This window comes from Eubalaena glacialis, chromosome X (assembly GCF_028564815.1).
Source record: "Eubalaena glacialis isolate mEubGla1 chromosome X, mEubGla1.1.hap2.+ XY, whole genome shotgun sequence".
NCBI classification, from domain to species: Eukaryota; Metazoa; Chordata; class Mammalia; order Artiodactyla; family Balaenidae; genus Eubalaena; species Eubalaena glacialis.
The window spans coordinates 117304216-117329513 of NC_083736.1; positions in this window are offsets into that span (position 1 = coordinate 117304216).

A 25298-nucleotide genomic window follows, 5' to 3' on the forward strand; every position below is an offset into this window, starting at 1 on the left:
TCTGTGTCTATTCCAAGCTTACGCAACTCAGAAGGCGTTGTCCTTCATTTCCAGTTGTTTATTCCATTGTTAACGGGTGCATTTTGACTGTTGCTCAAGACTCCTAGCTCAGGGGTTCTTATACTGGGGTCCATGAATAGAATTAAGAAGTCCTGTGAATCTGGATGGGAAAAACTTAAATATGCACTTTCACTAACGTCTAACTATAATTTAGCATTTCCTTCAACTATGAATGTACAAATCTCAGTTAATATTAGCAGTAACTGTGAGTTTGTCACCAATAAAAAAAATCACAGATATTTTCATATCACATTACAGGTGTTACAGATATCTCAAAATACCATTTAAGCTTGTTGGTACTTCAAAATTATGATAATTATTAGACCCATCAGTCGATCTTATAATTTGGCAAACTATGCCTACTGTCTGCTTTTGTCAATAAAATATTAACTGGAAGACAGCCACGTTAATTCATATACATATTGTCTGTGGATGCTTTCCCACTACAGATGGCAGAGTTGAGTAGTTTCAACAGACTATATGGTCCACAAAGTCTAAAGTGTTTATTATCTAGCCCTTTATAGAAAAAGCTTACCAATTCCTGATTGAATACCTTAATATGGAGGCATATATACTATTACTATATTACAATTTTAAAATAATTATTTTAATTGTATTTCAGAATAATTGGTCTTCTTTTACATTCTATGGATTTTATTGTATTCATTTAAAAACATTATTTTGAGAAAAGTTCCAGAAGCTTTACCAGACTGACAAAAAGGTTCATGAACAAGAAAAGCTTAGGAATGCCTGGCTAACTTGAGAATGAAGCTCAAGTTGTAAGACTGTACATGTAGATTTACTTCATGGGTATGTTTTGCCCTCAGCAAATAGATTTAACTACTTAACTGTGGAATTCCTTCTGCCCTTCATTTTACTTGACTGCTTTATTATCTTAACTTCATTTTATTGTGCATTGTTTTATTAAATAATCAATTTGTTCAACAATTTATTTATTGAATACCTACTATGCACCAGACACTGAGGATACAGCAGTAAACAAAACAGATCAGAATCACTGCCCTCACAGAGCTTACATTCTAGCTGAGGGAGATATGCAATAAATAAAACAGTGTTATGTAAGATGGTGACAAGTGCTATAGATAGAATATAAAGCAGAATATATGGATGCGCTTTTATCAATAAATGGAAGACCAGAGAAGGCCTCACTGAGAAGGTAGCACTTGAGCAAAGACCTAAAGAAGGTGAGGGAGTGAGCCATGCTGGGAACTAGGGACAGACACACTGGGCAGAGGAAACAGCTAGTGCAAAGACCCCAGGGAAGAGTGCGCCTGGCTTCTTCCAGCAACGAGACCAATGAGACTGGAATAGAATAAGTCAGATAGCGAGGAGTGGAAGGTAAGATCAAGAGGTAAGGAGGTTAGAAATTCTCAGCTCTCCCTGAGCCTCAGAATCACCTGCGGAACTTTTAAAAACTGCAGATACCTAGACCACACCACATACTATCCACCCCTGGAAATATGGCTTCAATTTATTTAAGGGCAGGGTCCAGATATTGGGGCTTTATTTTTAAAATTTTCTAGGTGATTCTAATGTATAATAATGATTAAAAACCACTAGGGGGCTTCCCTGGTGGCGCAGTGGTTGAGAATCTGCCTGCCAATGCAGGGGACACGGGTTCGAGCCCGGGACCGGGAGGATCCCACATGCCGCGGAGCAACTGGGCCCGTGAGCCACACCTACTGAGCCTGCGCGTCTGGAGCCTGTGCCCCGCAGCAAGAGAGGCCGCGATAGTGAGAGGCCCGCGCACTGCGATGAAGAGTGGCCCCCACTCGCCGCAACTGGAGAAAGCCCTCGCACAGAAACGAAGACCCAACACAGCCAAAAACAAATAAATAAATTAAAAAAAAAAAAAAAAACCACTAGGGCAAGGCCACAGGCCATTGTACAGACATTCCTTTTTGCTTCAAGTGAGATGAGGAGCCATTGGAAGGTCTTGATAAGAAAAGTGACATGATCTGACTTAGGCTTTACCAGGATCTCTCAGGCTGCTGTGGGTTAGAGGGTTAAGGGTGGAATCAGGAGACTAGTTAAGAGGCCATTGCAATAATCCAAGCAGTTGTGATTGCAGTAAAGGTAGTAAAAAGTGATTAGATTCTAACTATATTTTGAAGGACAAACTACTAAGATGGCTCTTAGACTGAGGTGGGGGGATGACAAAAAGGAAAGAGTCAAAGATGATGCCAAGGTTTTGGGCCTGAGCAACTGGAAGAATGAATAGCCATCTGCTAAAATGGGCCACATAATGGGAGGATCAGATTGTGAGGAAAAAAGCAGCAGTTCGGTTCTGTTACGTTTCTGATACTTATTAGATATACAAGAGGAGGTACAAAGAGGCAGTTGGATATACAGATCTGGAGTTGAGAAGATAAATCTGGACTGTAGATATAAATTTCGGATTCAACTGCATGTTCATGGTATTTGAAGCCACAAGACAGGATGCTAACACTGAGGGAGTGACTGTGGACAGAAGTGAGAAGCAGTGGAGGATTCTGACATTAAGAAGTTGGGGAGAAAATTCATCCTACAAAGCCACCATCACCCTGATACCAAAACCAGAAAAAGATATCACAAAAAAAGAAAATTATAGACCAATATCACTGATGAACATAGATGCAAAAATCCTGAACAAAATACTAGCAAACAGAATCCAAGAGCATATTAAAAGGATCATACACCATGATCAAGTGGGATTTATCCCAGGGATGCAAGGATTCTTCAATATACACAAGTCAATCAATATGATACACCACATTAACAAATTAAGGAATAAAAACCATATGATCATCTCAATAGATGCAGAAAAAGCTTTTGATAAAATTCAACACCCGTTTATGATAAAAACTCTCCAGAAAGTGGGCATAGAGGGAACCTACCTCCACATAATAAAGGCCATATATGACAAACCCACAGCAAGCATCATACTCAATGGTGAAAAACTGAAAGCATTTCCACTAAGATCAAGGACAAGACAAGAATGCCCACTCTCACCACTCTTACTCAACATAGTTTTGGAAGTCCTAGCCACGGCAATCAGAGAAGAAAAAGAAATAAAAGGAATACAAATTAGAAAAGAAGAAGTAAAACTGTCACTGTTTGCCGATGACCTGATACTATACATAGAAAATCCTAAAGATGCCACCAGAAAACTACTAGAACTAATCAATGAATTTGGTAAGGTTGCAGGATACAAAATTAATGCACAGAAATCTCTTGCATTCCTATACACTAATGATGAAAAATCTGAAAGAGAAATTAAGGAAGCAGTCCCATTTACCATTGAAAAAAAAGAATAAAATACCTAGGAAAAAACCTGCCTAAGGAGGCAAAAGACTTTTACTCAGAAAACTATAAAACACTGATGAAAGAAATCAAAGATGCCATAAACAGATGGAGAAATATACCATGTCCTTGGACTGGAAGAATCAATATTGTGAAAATGACTATACTACCCAAAGCAATCTACAGATTCAATGCAATCCCTATCAAACCACCAATGGCATTCTTCACAGAATTAGAACAAAAAATTTTACAGTTTGTATCGAAACACAAAAGACCCCGAATAGCCAAAGCAATCTTGAGAAAGAAAAATGAAGTTGGAGGAATCAGGCTCCTGGACTTCAAACTATACCACAAAGCTACAGTCATCAAGACAGTATGGTACTGGCACAAAAACAGAAATATAGATCAATGGTACAAGATAGAATGCCCAGAGATAAACCCACGCACATATGTGCACCTAATTTATGACAAAGGAGGCAAGAACATACGATGGAGAAAAGACAGCCTCTTCAATAAGTGGTGATGGGAAAACTGGACAGCTACATGTAAAAGGATGAAATTAAAACACCACCTAACACCATACACAAAAATAAACTCCAAATGGATTAAAGACTTAAATTTAAACCAGACACTATAAAACACTTAGAGGAAAACATAGGAAAAACCCTCTTTGACATAAACCACAGCAAGATCTTTTTTGACCCACCTCCTAGAGTAACAGATCTAAAAACAAAAATAAACAAATGGGACTTAATTAAACTTAAAAGCTTTTGCACAGCAAAGGAAACCATAAACAAGATGAAAAGACAACCCTCAGAATGGGAGAAAATATTTGCAAATGAAACAACAGACAAAGGATTAATCTCCAAAGTATATAAACAGCTCATGCAGCTCAATATTAAAAAAACAAACAACCCAATCCAAAAATGGGCAGAAGACCTAAATAGACATTTCTCCAAAGAAGATATACAGATTGCCAACAGACACGTGAAAGAATGCTCAACATCATTAATCATTAGAGAAATGCAAATCAAAACTACAATGAGATATCATCTCACACCGGTCAGAATGGCCATCATCAAAAAATCTAGAAACAATAAATGCTGGAGAGGGTGTGGAGAAAAGGGAACACTCTTGCACTGTTGGTGGGAATGTAAATTGATACAGCCACTATGGAGAACAGTATGGAGGTTCCTTAATAAAACGAAAAATAGAACTACCATACGACCCAGCAATCCCACTCCTGGGCATATACCCTGAGAAAACCATAATTCAAAAAGAGTCATGTACCACAATGTTCACTGCAGCTCTATTTACAATAGCCAGGACATGGAAGCAACCTAAGTGTCCATCGATAGATGAATGGATAAAGAAGATGTGGCACATATATACAATGGAATATTACTCAGCCATAAAAAGAAACAAAATTGAGTTATTTGTAGTGAGGTGGATGGACTTAGAGTCTGTCATACAGAGTGAAGCAAGTCAGAAAGAGAAAAACAAATACCATATGCTAATGCATATATATGGAATCTAAAAAAAAAAATGGTACTGTTGAACCTAGTTGCAGGGCAGGAATAAAGAGGTAGACATAGAAAATGCACTTGAGGACATGGGGTGGGAGGGCGAACGAAACTGGGGCAAAGTGAGAGTAGCATCAACATATATACACTACAGAATGTAAAATAGTTGGTTGGTGGGAAGCAGCAGCATAGCACAGGGAGATCGGCTCGGTGCTTTGCAATGACCTAGAGGGGTGGGATACGGAGGATGGGAGGGAAGCTCAAGAAGGAGGGGATATGGGGACATGTGTATGCACATGACTGATTCACTTTGTTGTGCAACAGAAACTAACACAGTATTGTGAAGCAATTATACTCCGATAAAGATCTATTAAAAAAAAAAAAAAAGAAGCTGGGGAGAGAAGGAAGAACCAGCAGAAGGAACTGGAGCAGCCAGAGAGATAGGAAGAAAACCAGGTGCGATGCCTGGAAGCCAAGGGAATTGTCTGCTACATGAGATACAGTTGACCTTGAACAACATGGGAGTTGTGTGCATCAACCCTCCACACAGTCGAAAATCCAGAATAATTTTACAGTCAGCTCTCCACATCTGCGGTTCATATAGTAGTGTAGAATGTATTTAGTGAAAAAAATCTGTGTATAAGTGGACCTGCACAGTTCAAACCCATGTTGTTCAAGGGTCAACTGTGCATTCCTCTCTTAACAAAACACTACTTAAGATTTTCTATAAATCTTCCTGATCAAGTAACCCCCACTCCGTCCCAACCCCTGGTTCAGTAACTACTCATTCAACCAACCTCTTGGCACTTAGATATATGTTCATATGGTCATATGGACATTTGCTTCATTTTTTAAAATAAATTTATTTATTTATTTATTTATTTATTTATTTATTGGCTGCGTTGGGTCTTCGTTGCTGCGCGTGTGCTTTCTCTACTTGCAGCGAGCAGGGGCTACTCTTCATTGCAGTGTGCTGGCTTCTCATTATGGTGGCTTCTCTTGTTGCAGAGCATGGGCTATAGGCACGCGGGCGTCAGTAGTTGCTGCACACGGGCTCAGTAGTTGTGGCGCACGGGCTTAGTTGCTCCATGGCATGTGGGATCTTCCCGGACCAGGGCTTGAACCTGTGTCCCCTGCATTGGCAGGTGGATTCTTAACCACTGCGCCACCAGGGAAGTCCTGGACTTTTGCTTCTGTTTTTCCCTTTTTATATGTCATTTCCATACATTCCCACAAGGTCCCTCTTTCCCCAAAGGGGCAGTACTTACTATAGAGAGAGGTTAAGAGCACAGGCTTTCAAGTCAAACTGTCTTTACTCAGATTCCAGCTCTGTCATTTGGTAACTTTAGACAACGTTATTTAACCTCTGTATCTTACTTTTCCTCTCTCTAAAATAAAGATAATAGTATTACCTACCTCATGCATCATTGAAAAGATTAATGAGTTAATATACAAAAAGTGCTTAGAACAGTACCTAGCTCGTAATAAATTCACACCATATTGGGTTGGCCAAAAAGTTCGTTCGGGTTTTTGGTACCATCTTACAGAAAAGCCTGAACGAAGTTTTTGGCCAGCCCAATATTTTTTGCTGCTATTATTATTCCTATAAACCACAAACTATGTCTTCCAAACATTTGGCACCATCACCTACCCAGCATCATACCATGACCACAACACAGCCACCCTCTTCTCTAAGTCAGAGTTTATATTCAAAGGCACTTTCTGTATAGTATTTGTATGTTTCCTAACCACCAGCCGGCCCACTGGGCTCGTGTGCACAAAATGTAATAAAAGCCTTTTTTTTCTCCAAGTGACCTAAAAGAAGTCTATCAATGGACCATTTATTCTTATCACAGTAGTGCAACTATATCTAAAAATTTTTTTTAAATAAACAAGAATGGCTATATTTATATGACCAAATTTGTTTTATTAATATTAATGTTTAAGTCAACTGAGTTTATTAAAACAAGATTTCATTTTTTATTCTTCTCCTCTTCTTTTCTGTGGAGGGTAAGAGGGACTCTACATAATTAACTTCTATTTACCCTTCAGATCTCATGTTAGACAGCACTTACTCCAGGGAGCCTTTATTCCCTGCTCTGTGATCCCTAAGTCCCTCTGTGTTTGTTCTCATCTTGACACCAATCACACTACATTAGAATCACCTAGTTACCTGTCAGTCTTCCCCACTCCAGGAGCTTAAGTGTTGTGTCAATCTCCTTCCCTAGTGAATATAACAACACTTAATGCATCGTAGGTACACAAGAAATATTTGTTTATTTGTTATTATAGCTGAGTTATTCCCAGTAGCCAGTTTGGTAGGATTTTTTCCTTTTCACCCAAGACCTTTAGTGTTGTGTAGGTAGAATCACAGTCCAAAATAAAATGCAAAGATATCAGGGGGAACCTTATTATCAGATTAGAAACTATATCTACAGTGGGATTTGAAGGAAAATTAGACAGCTCCTATACAAATATCTCCTCTACCAGACCATCTCCTTCAAGACCATAGATTGCCACAGGTTCACAGATTATAGGATGATAGCAAAAAAAAAAAAAAAGCAACATTCATTGAATGCCTTCTATGTGGCAAGCATATTACATATGCTATCTCCTTTAATCTTCACAATGACTCTATGATATGTGCATGACTACTCACATTTTACAGATGAGGAAACAAAGTCATAGAGCTTGAATAATTTGCCCAAGGATACACAGAGAATAAATAAAGAGCCAGGCTTTAAACATAGGTCTGCCTGACTCCACATTTATGTGTTTTCTATTATTCCACAGCGACACCCAGGAGACAGATCCTAGACAATTAAATCAGAATGAAAGCAAAATACAAAAAGTAGCCTGTGGGGTGGCTCTGTGCGTGGAGGGCACATGGGCAAAAATGGTTTTAGGGATGAACAGTCTCATGCCTACTGTGGTTAGCAGAATAATGCCCCCCCAAAGGTGTCCATGTCCTAATCCCTAGAACCTGTGAGTATATTATCTTACCTGGAAAAAGGGATTTCACAGATGTGATTAAGGTTAAGGAATTTGAGATGGGGAGGTGATCCTGGATGATCCTGGAGGACTCTGTGTAATCAGATGGGTCCTGTATTAGTTTCCTGTGGCTTCTGTAACAAATTACCACAAACTGGGTGGCTTGAAACAACAGGGATTTATTCTCTTACAGTTCTGGAGGCTAAAAGTCTGAAATCAAAGTGTCAGGTGGGACACGCTGCTTCTGGAGGCTCTGGGGAGACTCCTTCCTTGCCTTGTCCAGCTTCTGGTGGGTCCAGGTGTCCCTCGACCTGTAGCTGCATCACTCCAATCTCCGCCTCTGTAATCACACGGCCTCCTCCTCTTCTCTGTCTCTTCTCTCCGTCTATGTCAAATTTCCCTCTGCCTTTCTCTTCTAAAGACACTTGTCATTAGATTTAGAGCCCAGCCAGATAATCCAGGGTGAACTTTTGTCTCAAGATCTGTAATTATATCTTCAAAGAACCTTTTTCCAAACAATGTAACATTCACAGGTTCTGGGAATTAGGATGTAGACATACATTTTGGGGGGCTAAAGTTCAATTCACAGGTCCTTAACACTGGAGAACCTTTTCCAGCTATGGTCAGAGGGAGATGTGACTACAGAAGAATGGTCAAATAGATGCAATGTTGCTGGCTGTGAAGATAGTAGAACAGGGCCACAAGCCAAGGCATGAAAGTGGCCTCTAGAAGCTGAAAAAGGCAAGGAAACAGATTTTTCCCTAGAGCCTCCAAAAAAAAAAATGCAGGCTTACCCACACCTTGATTTTAGCCCAGTGAAACTTATTTTGGACTTTGGACCTCCAGAACTGTAAGATATCAATTTGTATTGTTTTAAGCCACTAAATTTGTGGGAATTTGTTACAGCAGTGATAGAAAATTTATGCTGGTATTGAGGAAATTTAGAGTAAATGTTTGGATCAGAACAAGTGTGGAAGCCAGAATCAAAAGGGCAGGTGGTGGAATAGAAGATGTAAATGCCACAAGGCAGAGCAGGGCAGATGGCAAGAACGAGGAAAGCCACAGGAGGGAGATCAGGACAAAGAAAGTAGAAGAACTGATATGCGTTACTAATACCTAGAAGCACTCTTGACAATGGAACATCAGGCCAGGGGACTGATGCTAAAGTAGAGAGCCCAGACCTTGTAGAGAGAACACAGTTGGAAGCATGCTGTCCAGTTAGAATATGTGTGGGCAGGAGAGAGTGGTGTCATCTGGCAAGCCTATCCGTGCAGAATTGTCTGCAATTTTCACATTACTCACTATTTGAGTTAAGGCATTTAACGTCCTCCTTAAAGTTCAAGTTTCATACTAACATCACCTATTTAATTCAGAGAGAACTTGTTAAAAAGATTTCCTAGTCAGTCGCTTAACAAGGTCTGAGAGAAAGGCTCCAAGACTGATAAGCAAATTCAGATAAGAAACAACTAGGAAATTGTTTACCATATAGAGCGTAAGTCAGGGAAAATTACTGAGCCTGGCATGTGGTATGAGCAGAACAAATGGCTGTTGAATGGATGAATGAATACCTGAATGAATGAAAACACTGAAGACTCAGGAAGTTGGTAGGACATGATGACTTAAAGAAAGAAGGATGCACAAAAAAGGCAGTGGGACTCTAAAGGCAATCTTGGCCTATGTAACCATTTTCCTGAAAGCTGGTCATGGATAATACTTCCCCATGACTGGGCTGGTGTGTCTCTTTATAGCATTTATCTCTTTTCTTAAACAACTTTATTGTTTCTAATTCCTAATTTCAAAAGTAATACATCTCGAAAGAAAGGGAAAAAAAAATGCATGTAATCTCATCACCCCAAGATAAAAAGAGTTATTTACTTGGAGGATTTACTTCTTTTTGGTTTTGTTTTTTCTGGTTTTGCTTTGTTTTGTTGGAAATGACAATAAGCTTTTTAAGATTTATTTATTTTTTTAACATCTTTATTGGAGTATAGTTGCTTTACAATGTTCTGTTAGTTTCTGCTGTATTACAAAGTGAATCAGCTATATATATACATATATCCCCAAATCCCCTCCCTCTTGCATCTCCCTCCCACCCTCCCTATCCCACCCCTCTAGGTGGTCACAAGGCACGGAGCTGATCTCCCTGTGCTAGGAGCATTTACTTCTTGTCTTAAGTCTTTCTCTATAACTCCCTATGTCTGTGTCTCAATCTCTGTCTCTGTGTGTGTGTTTGTAAGTGTGTGTGTGTGTGTGTGTGTGTATGTGTAGTACTGTATTTACTGTTTTATAAATTGCTTTTATTTCTTTAAACACAGCACATATTGTGGTTGCTTTTCCAGATCAGTAAATATTCTATTACAACATGATTTTATATGACTACATAATATCTCGACCTATGAGCGTACATAACTTATTTAACCAATCTCCTATTGTCTTTTTCTTATAATTTTCTGCCATTAAAAACAGTAAACACTTTTATAATTATTGCTTTCCACACGTCTCTAATTATTTCCTTAAGGTAAATTCCTACAGGTAGAATTGCATAATTTGTGGATTTAGATACATATTGTCATGTTACCCCATAAAGATATTTACCTATTTACGTTCTGACTTCAGTATATGAAAGTTCAATTTCCTCAAATCTTTGTCAACACAAGTTATTATCAACTTTTTTAATTTGCCAATGTGATGGATGGATTTAGTTTGTATCTGTTTGATCGCTAATGAAGGTCAATATTTCTTCATTTATTTATTGGCCTTTTTCTGTTTCTTCCTTTGTGAATTACCTTTTATGTCCTTTGTCCATTTCCCTATTTATGTTTTCATCTTTTTAAAATTAACTTATAAGAACTGTTCAAGCAAACCAATTATACTTAATATCTGCTGCAAACATTTTCCCATTTTTGTTTTCCTGTAATTTTTGTTTATTATGGATTTTTAACTTATAAAGGGGGCTTAATATGTTTGTTTTTGTAGCATTAACTCAATTTCTCGGTGTGTACCTTCCCGATTTTATGACTTTGCTGCTATGCTTAGAAAGATATGCTACTACAAGAATATATAAATACAATAAATACCTATATTTTCTTTTCGTTATTTTATAGTTTTATTTTCACATTTTAATTTTTAAACCATCTAGCAAGTTTTTATTGAATGGTATGAGGCAAGGGTCTGATTTTAGTTTATTGTTAGTATATAGCCATTTATGGGGTAATGATTTTTCACTAGAAACTCACCAAAATAAATCCAGGAAAGGGTGTACTGATTCTCGAACTAGTGAAAATTCTTTTCAAAACCTACATTTTCCATACTGCACCTTAGGTTTCAGCAAGTAATGAATTCTGATCTGCAAACACAACCCAGCATGCCAGCATTTGCAGAGGTACCCATGAGCCAACGAAATAGCAAAGCTCCTTTGCAAGCAAAAGGTCAACTTCCCAGTGTGAAGTCTCCAATCACAGACTCACATTCATTCTCAAATCGCCCTAACACAAAGAAAACAGACATATTTACTTTTCACACAATTCAAGGGTGAATTTTGCTCTGAAACCAAGTCAACAACCAAATCTCTCTCTTCAACAAGCTGAAGCACATTCCACACTGGTCTCTGGATGAAAGACCCTCTGGTAAACTCGGTGAGAGCAACAAGAAAAGAGGGATTTCTCGATTAGAAGAAAATGCTTCTGTTTCACTACAGGCAGTGTTTTTTGGACCTAAATACTGTTGGTTCTGAGTTATATTTTCTATAAGATGTTACCAAGGCAAATGCTCAGGGAAAAAGCAGCTGGAGCCATTTGGGGGTTACTCATTACAGGGCATCACAGGTACAATTTATAATCCTCCTTGACAGATGTGACCCATTACATTAAGCATTGTTGGCAAGCTAGATGAAGGCTAGGAAGAGGTTGGTCTTTGAGTAACACAGCTTTCCAGCAAACTTCTCCATTACAAACAACTGCTGACATGATACAATAGGAAGATTTTTTTGGGGGGCCATGGCCTGCCGCATGTGGGATCTTTGCTCCCCAACCAGGGATCGAACTCACGCCCCCGGCCATGGAAGCATGGAGACTTAACCACTGGACTGCCAGGGAAGTCCCAAGAAGATTTTTTTTAAGACCAACTGGTTTTTAAATATCTCACTCCACTCCATGCAGTATTGATGTTGCCGAACCCAAGTTCATGTGCCTGATGTACAGTGAGGCCAAACAAACTGAAGCGTTGGAGTTTGGAGCAGAGAAAGGTTTATTGCAGGGCCATACAAGGAGAATGGGCAGCTTGTACTCAGAAAGCCTGAACTCCCTGATGGTTTTCAGGGAAGAGTTTTTATAGGCAAAATTTGGGGGGCGGGCTGCTGGGTGTGTGACCTTCCTCTGATTGGTTGGTGGGGAGGTAACAGGGTGATGTTCCAGGAATCTCAACCATCAGCCTTCTGGTTCCAATCAGTCTGGGGTCCATGTGCCTGTGCTCAGCCTGAAGTTATCAGCCTCCAGCTGGGTCGGGATCTTGGCTCCTGTAGAAGAACTCAGAGATATATATCAGATTGTTATATATATCCCTTGAGGAGGAACCAGGACCCTGCCCCATTGCTGCAGTACTGTTTCTTCAGTGCTTTTCCTTTGTTTCTGCATTCCCTCACTCTAATTAGTAACTGCTTGAATCTGCCCTTTGGAACTCAGGGAAGGTCTAGGAGGCTGAAACCTTTTTCTTACAAATAAGAAATAAGGGACTCAGAAAGGCTTTTGTATTGGGGAGGGCCCCACAGTGTCCTGCTCAGTTTCATTGATACGCAAAGGAATGCCCAGACAGTTCTGTTAGATTATTAACTCTGCCTATATTATACATTACCACTGATTTCAACATTTATGTCAGAAAGATTTTTCTGGGTCTGAGTCACAATGTTCCAATTAAAATATTTTTAAAATTAAAAAAATATTTCCAATGATTTTCGTCTGGCCCATGATGCAGCTATAACATCAATACTGTATAGAAATGAAAGCTTAGTTCAAAGCATTTCAGGAAGAAGAAAATGTTAAAACAATCATCATCTCTGTAGGCAAAACAGATAGGTGATTGATTGGCTTTTAGACTTTCCAGTCTTCCTGAGATGGCCTGGAAGTATGGCCAGAGGGTTCCTCAGCCACAAATACAGAGAACTATTGTCCCCTCCACACAAGCAACAAAGACTCAAAGAAAAATCACATACACCTTTAATCATTATTTTTCTAAGCTCTCCTTTAAAGATAAAGAAAACAAAAATGTAATTTATGTTTACAGTTCTGTGACACATAAAAAATATAATTAAAGTACTAAATCTCTCCAAAGAAATGTGATGTACAGAATTAAATTCAGCATTTAGCTGGAAAAGAGTCCCCTTGGAGAGATCAGGTTGATATGTGAGGGATTAGTTTTGAAGTCCTATTGCTGATTTTTTTTTCAAGGGATGGTATTTTTGGCCAGCCTTACTCTGATTTCTCCTCACAACTGTCAGTCAGAATGAATTACAGGGCATATTACCTGAATCCCAAGATCTAGCTACATTAATAGCCCCTGATTTTTGTTCTTTCGAATGCCATTTAGATATATGGAAGTCGTTCTTTCCTATCATATTTCCAGCACCCTCTGACAAAGCAGCATTTAACATTTCCCACACAAGAGGGATTTTTTTTTTTGTAATGGATTTCGGAATACAGAAAGTTACAGAGTTTATTTTTTAATCTTCTTTATTAGTAGCATAAAACTGTCAACAGCTTATGCTAGTCTTGAGAATATCAAGCTGATTTAAGAGAAATTTTCCTCAACTGGGTGAAGAGTGGGGAGAGGAGATAAGAAAATGGAAGAATACAGAGAGAGGGCCCATATTTTTTTCCCTAAAAGACTTTGATCTAAATATTTTTTTAAAAAAACATAGTTCATCTCCAACATATTATTAGCTCTAATAAGGATACCACAAACTCAAAAGGCTCAGAGTGTAAGCTTGAAAAACTGGGTATGTTATTTACCGACTTGGGCACTGATCACATTTGCTTGTGTGAATCCTGAAGACGGATTTTTAGCTCATCTCAAGAAAAATCTATTGGGAGGCCATATATCTGAAAGTGCCGTCTTCCTCCCTTGTAGGATGGGAGCCCCAATCAATCTTTTGTGTTATGACCAGGTGTAAGTCATAAAACAGCAGTTATTGCAGGTTTTTATGGAGCTGAGAGCTGGGACACTCATGAGGAGGATAAGTTCATAATAGCCTTAAAGAGCAAACTATCCTTCATGGTCCTAGGTTTCCATAGAGAGGCTGCTCCAGTGATCAGCAGCTTTGCTTTTTTACCGACATTTCTTACCATTAGAAAACACTTCTACATTCACCAACTCAGCTACACAGCAAGTATTTATTGTACTCAGAGCCTGGAGGATGTATAGTAGAAGAGTCTGGAGGATGTATGGTAGCAGAACCTGGTTGTTTCCTTCAACCTGTAACCAGTTAACCTCACAGGTAGAGATGCATGAGGCTCTTCAAGTATTCAAATGTGCCTCATTAACTCAGTATGGATCTCTATCCATGGCTTTGAGCCTTCCTAAAAACTATATTCTCAGCAGCCTGCACCACACCTTTTGAGGTAATAAGTCTTTTCTTTGTCTGAAATTTGCCTTTTGCAAACATTCAAAAAGGGATCCTTCACTATCATATAATTGAAGTGTCTTTACCATCACCTCCACCACCCTATGAAGCACAATTTTTCCCTTGGCCTGTGGTGTCTAGCCTAACACCTTATCACCCCACTACTCCAAGCCACTGAGCGGAAATGTGTAAAGACTAGAAGTGTCTTCACTTCCTATAGTTCATACTGTCTGCTCTCCATGTATCAGCTAACTCAATTTTAATGTTAACCCATATTGGCATAGTAATGGAAAGGGACTAAAGGAGTCTACAGGAAACTAGCATAGATGCACTTCTTCCAGAGCCTTCTGGAAAAAGTGGTGTCCCCACTTTTGTTGTCTAATCTAATTTTACTCATGATAGAGAGGTCCAAGGCAGGTTGGAGGGATGGGCAATAGGGTAATAAGAGTAATAAAGGGGAGGGTTTCCCTGACATCCAGTGGTTAACGCTCCGCGCTTCCACTGCAGGGTGCACGGGTTCAATCCCTGGTGGGGGAACTAAGATCCCGCATGCCGTGTGGCGTGGCCAAAAAAAAAAAAAAAAAAAAAAAAGACAGACGGGATATTAAAAAAAAAAAAAGAGTAATACAGGGGGTAAGATGTAGCGTCTTAAGAGCTACAGCAAATTACACCACATAAGGAGTCACCTACCCAGATGTCTTTTTTGTGAGCTCTCAGAAAGTGGAGACCATCCCCTGAATCAATTATTTTTTTATTTAAACACACAGGTTTCCCTTTGTATAATGATCACGTTATTTCATGAGTGTTGCCTTAGTTTCTCACCCTGTGGGCCAGGCCCTGTGCTGGGTGCTGGGATTCAGCAATAAATCAGACACAGGCCCAGCTTCCAGGTACACCTTCTGGTGGGAAAGACAATCAACAAAGAGAGAAGCCCAAGATCTCAAGGGCACCATATCCTTGCTGAGAGGCACCAGAAGGAAAGTTTTGCGGAAGGAATACATTCCACGTGGGATGACATTTAAGGCTGAATAGCTCTGAGTTGGGGAAATATATCACTTAAAACAAAAAATAAAATTATGCCACAAAATATGAAGGGAGCTGACCTTTTGTTTGGTTTTGCCGAAGTGAGTTTATATGTAAAGGAAATTTTTCATGGAACCCCTGACAAACCCATGACAAATGGCCCCAAACCAAAGTAGCTGAACTTTGAATTAGCCAGAACATCAGTGCTTCTCAGTGTTCTTGTGATCTGGAAATACTTCTTTTTCTGCATTTTTCTGTTTTTGTAGAGACAGAATTCACATACAATAAAATACACAGATTTTAAGTTTTCAGTTCGATGTTTTGACAAATGTATACACCCCTGTAACCATCACTCAAAACAAGATATATAATATCCGCATCACCCCAGAAAGTTCCCCTTGCCTCTTTCTAGTCACTTCCATGTACACGGACACTCAGAGACAATCAGTGTCGTAAATTCTTCTATCAGTATAGATTAGTTTTGCCCGTTCTGGAACTTCACCTGCAGGGAATTGTACAGTATTTACTCTTTTGCATCTGGGCAGACATACTAGTACTGGGGACAGCACACTCGAAGGGATTAAAAGACTCAAAACAACATTAAACAAGTGAGCAATAAATACAAAACAATCCCCGTGGCAGTGTTTCACTATCTCACTGTGTTTATAAAAATATCCAAAGTTATGTGTTCATTTCACTGCCCTTCAGCCCTAAATCATTTAAGTCAAACTGGTTGCTCCACAAGAAAAATTCTCAGATGTTCCAGGAAACACACACGATCTTTCCTTGATGTGGCCTGACATACTATGTCTATTATGTCTTCCTCAAGCAGGTGGTCCTTGGCTCTACTTTCACACAGCACACATCACTCTCAAAGTGTGATTCCTCAGTTGTGACATGCATGCAATTTACATGATGATCACAATTTCCCTGTGCAACAGGGAAGGCTTCAAGGACACCACTGTCCTGTAGTACACCGGGTGAAAACCACTGGGGAGAGACATTCATGCCAAATGAAACAAGTGTACTTGCCTCCCTATGTCAGGTTTTGTTCTACCTTCATTTCCTTACTAGGTCATTGAATAACACTGCGCATCATAACTGGTTGCACCAGTTGGATTTTCCCTGCCCCATTCAGCCCAGATGCTGCTGTTGTTTTCCACTCTTTAATCAGAACACAGAACGCCACATGCTGTGTGCATCAGAGAGAAAACAGAGCAGAAAAGACAGTTCAATATTGGAGTTAACTGGGTAGGGACAGAAAGGATGTCTTATATCCAAGACTCAAACCTTAAATATTTCCTTCTTCTGACACTGGGAAATAGTTATGATTATATGAAATTCTGTGTATGTAGAAGATTGTAGAGCTGTCATGTACAGATGCTTAAATATGCACATGCTAGCTAGAGGCCAAAACTGGTTCAAGATCACAAGAAAGGAGAATCATTCTCAGATATGTGACTGCTCTTTTCATTTATATTTTTGCCCTCAGTGGATTATTTTTTAACAAGAGCCTTCTGCCTCAATTTCTACCACCCCCTTAATGGATTACTGAGTAACTTACTGTCTGTGGGGAAATGGGACTACTGACAGGCAAACACATTTTCAAACATTCTTTAGAAATCCAAACACACTTCCATTTCTGCTGTGGTTACAATCCTCTGGGGGAGGAAGTTTCAACTTAACCCTAGTTTAGCAATTTGCTTTGTGGTCCTCTCTGCTAAATACTGGGCAGTGTGAGGTCTTCGGTCTCGGACACACAGGAAAGATGGGGACGTCTCAAGCTAGCCTGGTTAAGAGACACATTTCATAGAGTCTGGAAAGGTAAAGCCAAGAGTGGCCTTTGCCTTGAAGATGACAAAAGACTACACTTAAAGGCAGAGTTGTCCTGGATCTTGAATTTGAGGCAAGATCTGAGAATAAAGGTTGTTTTTTTTAAAAAAATAGATCTTTATTGGAGTATAATTGCTTCACAGTACTGTGTTAGTTTCTGCTGCACAACAAAGTGAATCAGCCATATGCATACACATGTCCCCATAGCCCCTCCCTCTTGAGCCGCCCTCCCACCCTCCGTATCCCACCCCTCTAGGTCATCGCAAAACCCTGAGCGATCTCCCTGTGCTATGCTGCTGCTTCCCACCAGCCAACTATTTTACATTCTGTAGTGTATATATGTCGATGCTACTCTCACTTCGCCCCAGCTTCGCCCTCCCACTCCATGTCCTCAAGTCCATTTTCTATGTCTACCTCTTTACTCCTGCCCTGCAACTAGGTTCATCAGTACCATTTTTTTTTTTTAGATTCTATATATATGCGTTAGCATACAGTATTTGTTTTTCTCTTTCTGACTTACTTCACTCTGTATTACAGACTAGATCCATCCACCTCACTACAAATAACTCAATTTCTTTTCTTTTTATGGCTGAGTAATATTCCATTGTATATATGTGCCACAAATGTCCATTGACAGATGAATGGATAAAGTTTTTGATATATATTTTGTGGAGCAGCAATTTCCTACAGATATGAGTTACAGTATTCAGTTGTAGAAGAAAGAAACTCATTTTATTTATTTATTTTTTGGCCACATGGCTTGTGGGATCTTAGTTCCCCAACCAGGGATCAAAACCGGGTCCCAAGCAATGGAAGCTCGGAGTCCTAACCACTGGACCACCAGGGAATTCCCAAAGAACCTCATGATAATCTTGACACCACCCCAGTCCCACCCTGGGTCTATGGGAACAAGCACACCATCCCTTAAGATATTCTGTTTGTGTACTGGAGGCCATTTAGCCCAGTTAGCTTGGGCTCGAAGCTAAGGCCAAGCTACTTCTGAGGGTGTCCCTCCCCTGTCTCACCATCGGTACCCAAAGGGAACTTCAAGCCAGGAGATCTGGGCTCAGAGAATAGAGCTTCTCAGGGGTCCAGCTCTGGTACAGAGTTTCTTAGTGATGCCCTCCTACTCACTACCCCTGAATCGAGTTTCTAGAAACAGAGCGAAGAGTGACAGGTAGCTGATGGCTGATTCCAGGGATTGTCACAAGGCAAGCAAAATTTCCCACTGCTCTAGGCCCAGGAAACCTTTTCCTGAATTTGGTCTCAAAGGGGAATGTAGCTGTATGTACAAATTGAAAGAAATCTGGGAGAAGGCAGGAGAGAAGAAACCCGGGTGCCATTTACCATTATCTTGATAAAATGGCAGTGACACACATTCTGCCTGCCACAATTAGGGTGATAAATGCCCGTTTCTTTGAGGCTTGTTTGAAAGTCAATTATGTAGATTATTTGGAGAATACTGACAGATGGCTTTCTTCCCCAGATGAGACAATCAAGCTGAACTTTGATATGTGCATTAAAAACACTGTCATTTCTCAAACAGAGGAGGCCTCCCTAAGAGGTCGACCAGAGAATTGGATGAAATTTTGCCATGAGCCACTTCTGATGAACCCTGCCCTTAGGTCTTTTTTGTCTCTCCCCAGATCTCCCTCTTCTCTGACCCTCAATGGAAGCTTTGCTTCTTTTCATCTTGTAGTCAAATATCGATCCTCCGACCTGTCGTCAAGGTTTTGATTAACACAGAGGATTGCCACGTAAGCAGCTTTTTGTTTGTTTTCAGCTAATTCGTTTTTTATTATTCACCTGCTGCAGTAAATCTTTCTTTTATTGTCCAACCACCAAACAGAAAAATGGATTGATTTGAGCAACTAAATAATTCAAGCTGCAATGTATAGTAGAGGGTGTGGGCAGAGAGGAAGGATTAGGGGGAGCCAGAGAAAGCTTGATGCAACATTGCCCTTCAGTTTTCTTAGTTCTCCCCTGACCCCCAACCCAGGTTACAATGATTTTGATTAGATTGTGAGGGGGTTTATGGACATGGCATTGTGGTAATGCAGTAGTGATTTAAAGCAATAAAAGTTTAGAAAATGATTGTATAAAAAGTCTTCCTTTGCCAAAAAACAATAGAGATGCACCAGATGAGATCGCTTGCTTGTTACTTTTCATTATATGAGGTAATTCATTTGGCACAGTTATTTCAGTCACGAGGTGTACTTATTCATTTTTTATTCTTGAAGGCACAAAGCCATCTTCTCCACTGGCATTTACTGGTGGCACCAAGTAGATGGAAGAGTTTGAAGAAAGCAGCCCAGCAAAAAAGAGCCAAAGATATCTAGATACAAAAATGAACAAATCAAAGCAAAAAAGCTGCTAACCTGTTTGTTAAAGGCATCGATTTCAGGATAAGGAAAAATGGAGAAATAATAGAAGAAGAAAGAAGAGAAAAACAAGAATGAAGGGGATATCTGTTTCCACCCTCTATCATCTGCCCTTCTAGTCCTCTGTTCCCCCAGGTATTCAGTGTGCTCAGGCTTCTTTAAACAAAGTGCAAACATGCAAGCTATGAATAAAAAGATGGATAGGCTTCACTACATGAAAATGTAAAACTTCTATATACAAAATACATCATAAACACATCAAAAAAACACAAACCACAGACTGGATTTACAAAGCATATAACTGGCAAAAGATAGAGATCCAGAATATATAATGAGTTTTTGAAAAATCTGTAAGAAAAACAACACAATAGGAAAATGAGCAAAAGACTTGAACTGGCATTTTACAGAAGAGGGAATTCAAATGCCCAATACACATAGGAAAATACATTCAACCTCAATAGTTATCAAGATAATACAAATTAAAACAGTAAGGTACCATTTCCACTACTAGAAAAAAGGCAAAGTCTGACAATACCAAATATTGCCAAGAAAATAGAGAAAAGAGGAATTTCATACACTGGTGGAATTTCGTATACAAACATAGCTTGTTTCACTGTGTTTCACTTTATTGTGCTTCACTGATACTGCATTTCCTACAAGTGGAAAGTCTGTGGTAGCCCTGTGTCAAGCAAGTCTATCAGCACCATTTTTCCAATAGCACTTGCTCACTTTGTGTCTCTGTGTCACATTTTGACAATCCTCACAGTATTTCAAACGTTTCCATTATTATTATATTTGTTATGGTGATCTGTGACCAGTGATCTTCGATGTTACTATTGTAATTGTTTCGGGGCTCCATGAACCACATCCATATAAGATGGCAAATGTAATTGATAAATGTTGTGTGTGTTCTGACTGCTCCAGCAAGCAGCCATTCCCCCATCTCTCTCATCTCCTCGGGCCTCCCTATTCCCTGAGACGCAACAATATTGAAATTAGGCCGATTAATAACCTACAATGGCCCCTAAGTGTTCAAGTGAAAGGAAGACTCACACGTCTCTCACTTTAAATCAAAAACTAGAAATGCTTAAGCTTAGTGAGGAAGGCATGTTGAAAGCTGAGATAGGTCAAAAGCTAGGTTTCTTGAGCCAAACAGTTAGCCAAGGTATGAATGCAAAGGAGAAGTTCTGGAAGGAAAATAAGAGTGCTACTTCAGTGAACACACAAATGATAAGGAAGCGAAACAGCCTTATTGCTGATATGGAGAAAGTTTTGATGGTCTGGATAGAAGATCAAACCAGCCACAACATTCCCTGAGCCAAAGCCTAATCCAAAGCAAGGCCTTAACTCTCTTCAGTTCTGTGAAGGCTGAGAGAAGTGAGGAAGCTTCAGAAGAAAAGTTTAAAGCTAGCAGAGGTTGGCTTATGAGGTTGAAGGAAAGAAGCCATCTCCATAACATAAAAGTGCAAGGTGAAGCAGCAAGTGCTGATACAGAAGCTGCAGCAAGTGATCCAGAAGATCTAGCTAAGATCATCCATGAAGACGGCTACACTAAACAACAGATTTTCAGCATACACGAAATTGCCTTATATTCCAAGAAGATGCCATCTAGGACTTTCATAGCTGGAGAGAAGATGTCAATGCCTGGCTTCAAAGCTTCAAAGGACAGGCTGACTCTCTTGTTAGGGGCTAATGCAGCTGGTAACTTGAAGTTGAAGCCAATGCTCATTTACCATTCTGAAAATCCTAGGGCCCTTCAGAATTATGCTACATCTACTCTGCCTGTGCTCTGTATTTGGAACAACAAAGCCTGGATGACAGCACATCTATTTACAACATGGTTTACTGAATGTTTTAAGCCCATTGTTGAGACCTACCCCTCAGAAAAAAATTCCTTTCAAAATATTACTGCTCATTGACAATACACCTGGTCACCCAAGAGCTCTGAGAGAGAGAGACAATGAGATTCATGGGTTTCTTTTTTCATGCCTGCTAACACAACATCATTCTGCAGCCCATGGAACAAGGAGTAATTTTGACTTTCAAGTCTTATTACTTAAGAAATACATTTCATAAGGCTCTATCTGCCATAGATAGTGATTCCTCTGATGGATCTGAGCAAATTAAACTGAAAACCTTCTGGAAAGGTTTCACCATTCTAGATGCCATTAAGAACATTTGTGATTCATGGGAGGAGGTCAAAATATCAACATTCACAGGAGTTTGGAAGAAGTTGATTCCAACCCTCATGGATGACTTTGAGGGACTCAAGACTTCAGTGGAGGAAGTCACTGCAGGTGTGGTAGAAATAGCAAGAGAACTAGAATTAGAAGTGGAACCTGAAGATGTGACTGAATTGCTGCAATCTCATGATGAAACCTTAGTGGAAGAGGAGTGGCTTCTTACACATGAGCAACACAAGTGGTTTTTTGAGATGGAATCTACTCTTGGTGAAGATACTGTGAGGAGTGTTGAAATGACAACAAAGAATTTAGAATATTACATAAACTTAGTTGATAAATCAGGGGCAGATTTTGAAAAGATTAACTCCAATTCTGAAAGAATTCTACTGTGGGTAAAATGCTATCAAACAGTATTGCATGCTACAGAGAAATCTGGGAAAGGATGAGTCAATTGACACGGCAAACTTCATTGTTGTCTTATTTTGAGAAATTGCCACATCTCCCCGAACCTTCAGCAGCTACTACCCTGATCAGTCAGCAGCATCAACATCAAGACAAGACCCTCCACCGGCCAAAAGATTACGACTCTCTGAAGGCTCAGATGACAGCACTTTTTAGAAATAATTAATTTTAAAAGTATTTTTAAATTAAGGTTTGTACATTTCTTTTTTTAAAATTTATATTGGGGAATAGTTGATTTACAATGTTGTACTAGTTTCAGGTGTACAGCAAAGTGAATCTGTTATACATATACATGTATCCACTCTTTTTTAGATTCTTTTCCCATATAGGCCATTATCATTTCTTTAGACAATGCTATTGCATACTTAATAGACTACAGTATAGTGTACAAATAACTTTTATATGCACTGGGAAACCGAAAAATTCATGTGGCTCACCTTATTGTGGTGGTCTGGAACCGAACTGCATCATCTACAAGGTTTGCCTGTATTTTGGGATATCACATAGGAGAGTAATTTGGCAATATCTAGTCAATCTGAATATGCACATTCCCCAATGCCCAGAAGTTCCACTTCTAGTCATTTATCTTAGAAAAACTCTTGTGCACATGAAGAAAGAGCATGTTCAAGGTGTTTGACACAGCACTGTATTAGGAAACAATCTAGGTACTCAGCAAAAGAGAAATGAATCAATTGTGTTATAGTCATACCGTGTAATACAAGGTATGACTGAACTAGACATGCATGTTTCGAAGTGGGTAAATATAATCATAATGTTAAATGAAAAATGCAATGTGCAGAATGACACGTGTACCGGAAGTCATTTATACAAAGTTCAAAAAACAATAATACCGCATACTATCTGTGAACACACACACACACACAATATACTAACATGCATGGGAAGCATAGACACAAACTACAGGCTACAGGGTACCTCTGAGGAGAGAGGGGAGAGCAATGTAATCAGGGAGGCTGGAGTACAAAGGGGACAACAACTCCATCCAGAACACTTTATTTCTTACAAAAAAGGCAAGACATTAGCATTTATTAACTTTGGGTTAGAGTCATGGGTGGTCAGTATATTGATCTTTATACTTTTCTGTTTGAAATAGTTCATAATCTAAAAATAAATACCAAATGTAAAATAGATAGCTAGTGGGAAGCAACCACATAGCACAGGGAGATCAGCTCGGTGCTTTGTGACCACCTAGAGGGGTGGGATAGGGAGGGTGGGAGGGAGGGAGATGCAAGAGGGAAGAGATATGGGGACATATGTATATGTATAACTGATTCACTTTGTTATAAAGCAGAAACTAACACACCATTGTAAAGCAATTATACTCCAGTAAAGATGTTAAAAAATAAAATAAAATAAAATAAAACAAGATAAAAGAATTACATTGTATCCTACCCCCCATCAAAATGCCCATTCCAATGCACTTCTCTTATAAGCAAATTCCTACTAAAATGTTTATCCATTCAGCAAATGTTTATTGAGTATGCACTGTATACCCATCCTTTGCATTTAAAAACAAATGATACCTGAATCCAGATGAATGAATCCCTAATTTAGAATTTCAGGTACCAACACAGACCAGCAGTTAAGATTTAGGAACCAAAAGGAGGAGCGTCCATGGTATCTCTCGAATACTAACCCAGATCTGGGCAGAAAAGAGAAAGGAGAGAGTAAAAGAATGGAAAAAAGCAAGTTGGGGAGAGCAGGCAGTGAATTAAAAAAGGAATACCTGGGAGCACCTAGAGCTTACAAAGTTGTTACTATGCTTTAGAAGAACCACTTTCTCCCTGTGAGTGGTCCTCCTTCCTGCCTTTTATAGATCTATTCCAGTGCTTCAACATTTCAGCAGTTCGATCGTAGGTGTTAAAACCCAAGCCTTTGGTTAGCCTCTGGTACTCCCCATGTCAACCCCAAAGCAGGAGTCAGAACTACACCACATCAAAAGAAAAACCCTCTATGAAGTAGTAGTGGCTGGTGTAGGTTTTACTGGAGATTCTGTGGTGAGAAGGAGGTTTACATCAAAGAGAAAGCAACTCATCAAAATCCTCAATTCCGTGTATGTAATGTTTTTGAAAGGACAAAATTTTAGAAATGGAGAACAGATTAGTGGTTGCCAGGGGTTAGGAAGGAGTTGCTGTGGTTATAAAAGGCAACACGAAGAATCCTTGTAGTGATGGAAATGTTTTGCATCTGGAGGTGGTGGTAGACACACAAACCTACACATGTGATAAAATTGCATAGGACTGAACACACACACACACACACACACACAGGAGTATAAGTAACACTGGAGAAATCTGAATAAGATGGCTGAATTGTATCAATATCAATATTCTGGTTGTGGTCCTATACTATAGTTTTATAAGATATTATCTATCATAGGAAGAAACTGTGTAAAGAGTACATCAGATCACTCTGTATTATTTCTTATGACATTTGAATTGACAATTATCTTAATAAAAACTCAGTTAAAATAAATAAATACTATTAGTAAAATGAAAAAAACATCCTCAATAGGCATTTCTCCCCTTCAACAACCGGCTGCCAGTTTGCCAGTTTCTTCCTCTTTCTTGCTCCTGTCCTCATTCAACCTTCTTCTTATTTCTTGTCCTATCAGCTTAGCTCCATCACACCTCTCAATCTTAGGCAGTAACTAAATTAATAAGCTTCCAGGTAACTTATCACAACTTTCAAAAGTGGATCTCTCCCTAGACTGGAAAGGCATTAGCAAGCATTATCTTAAAGAGACCATAATGAAGTTACTTAAAGATACCTAAAATGCCTTGATAAAATTAACAGATTCACTAGAAGTCAATGGTCAGTCACATATTGCTAGTAAAAGCAAAAAAAAAAAAAAATTAAACAAAAATCACCACAAACTCAACGGCGTTAAAGAACAACCATTTCT